Here is a 2,082-nt window from a genome sequence, read left to right as displayed (position 1 = left end):
AAAAGAGTAGGCGAGAATTACCTGGGTGACGTACTAATTATCGCGAGATTCGGACTTAAGTGCGTTCCAATATGCCTACTTTCCTACTATATAGTAGGCGAAAACAGTACGTGAAGGAAGCAGTACGTTCGAAACATCAGTATTCATAAAAGAGTAGGCGAGAAGTTCCCGGATGGCTTACTGCTTCCGGCCCGATTGTTGAGTGCTCAACCGATGGATACTCTTCTATCCCAGGAGGCCACGCGAGAGGAGACGTCATAAAAAGAAGAAGAAGAAGAAGAAGAAGTATAGGTCATATGACGCAAATGATGACGGACGAGAGTGTTTTCAAATGTGAGTATTAGATATTACAAATCAAATGATCGCATGTGTTGAACTACTGTACAGTAAACTGTTGAATTGTTGAAGGTGTAAAGACGCTATATTGTATGGTAAATTTGTGATTTTGCTGTAAATCACATTTTATTATGTATAAGTTAGCTAACAGAGGAGCTCCAGTAAGGACACATACGTCTCCAAAGTGGATTTGCATACATTTTAAACCGTATGCATCTTAAATACAATTACTAAATGTCTATTTAATATCTGGTAAGAAAATCTAATATAAGAATTGCATATTTCTACGTCTAATAGATATGAAATAGACTTCTGAGTTATGTATGTGTACTATTGTTTAAGATAATTCACTGTTGTCAACACTGTTTTCATTAGACGAATGTTTAATAAATGTACATAAAGTAAGTAAACATAAGTAAAAATTGTGGAACATTTATGATCAACATGTAAATTTAGTATTGAGCTTATAAACCACAGAGGTAACGTAAATCTTGTCTGGATGTTACAGGGACGGATGAGCATACACATCTGCTTATCCGGTGGAGAGTGGCTCATGAAGCCCTCTTCACCGGAAAGCGGAATGCTGCCATCAAAGGCTTTGAGTGAGTATACAGAAATAATTAAAAATCTATTTAAGTGTTTATTTGTAGTATATTTCAACAGAGATATTACAGTACTTTTTTGATCCTTGATTTCTCTGCATTTCCTGCAGATCTTTTGTGGTGGAGCAGGACCTACAAGGCAGGGTGACGGCAGCATTTGTAAAAAAAAAAATGGGAAAACCTTAAACAAAAATACAAAGTAAGATAATTGTGTTACTTCTAATACAGAAATGAAATGATTACATATTGTGATGTTAAAATGACTGCTTTTGTATCATGCTTGTGCATTTTTGTAGGATCTGAAATGTCCGCAGACAGGGGTGAGCACTGAGGATGGAGGGGCCACAGCAGCATCCTGGAAGTGGTATTCTGCCATGGATGAGGCAATTGGGGGCAGACCCTCCATCACTCCTCCTGCCCTCGTTGCCTCATGTGGGTCGGATGTTGCTGTGGCCTCTTCATCCTCTTCATCATGTTCATCCTCTTCATCATCCGTGAGGCCAGATCCTGCAAGAGCCAGGAAAAGGGTGAAAGATCTGGAGGACCTGATCCAGGAGATGGAGGAGAGGGAAGAGGAGAGAGAGAGGAAAGCAGATGAGAGGGAGGAGAGACTGTGGAGAAAAATGGAGGAGAAGGAGGACAGAAGAGAACGGGAGAGACGAGAGAGAGACGAAAGACAAGATAGAGAAGTAAGAGAAAGAGAAGAGAGATGGCACCGGGAGGCAAGCGAGAGAGAGGAAAGGAGAGATAAAGAAACGAAAGAAAGGGATGATAAATTCCTTTCTGTCCTTGAAATCCTTTCAAAAAAATAAATTCAATGATAAAAAACATCTTCTGATCATTTACACATTTGGGTTAAAATGAATTAAATTATATATATACATACACACACACAGTACTGTGCAACAACAACAAAAGGTGGTCTAAGACTTTTCTACAATACTATGTATATAAAACAAACAACTTCTAGGCATTCACAGTAGCCCACATTATATAATTCTAGGAATTTATTGATACTTTAAGATTGTGATAAAATTCATAAATTAAATATTTATGAAGTGATGAATAATTAGTGAATGTGTGGTGTAATGTAAAAAAAAAAAAACTTTAAAACAACTGTTTTATTGGAGTGTATTATATGACT

General features: G+C 37.6%; 1 long non-coding RNA gene across 1 annotated transcript; it reads left to right on the top strand.

Annotated features, from left to right (window-relative positions):
* The first annotated feature begins 298 nt into the window (after positions 1-298).
* LOC306997656 lies at positions 299-1,297 on the top strand. The gene is made up of 4 exons (XR_013797421.1): positions 299-333; positions 845-938; positions 1,049-1,137; positions 1,235-1,297. It is a non-coding gene; the product is annotated as an uncharacterized lncRNA (long non-coding RNA).
* Positions 1,298-2,082: the final 785 nt, after the last annotated feature.

Source organism: Phoxinus phoxinus (assembly GCF_949152265.1).
Source record: "Phoxinus phoxinus genome assembly, chromosome: 4".
Classification (NCBI taxonomy): domain Eukaryota; kingdom Metazoa; phylum Chordata; class Actinopteri; order Cypriniformes; family Leuciscidae; genus Phoxinus; species Phoxinus phoxinus.
Note: the sequence above shows the minus strand (reverse complement) of the source record. Positions and strands in the feature narration are given on the sequence as shown.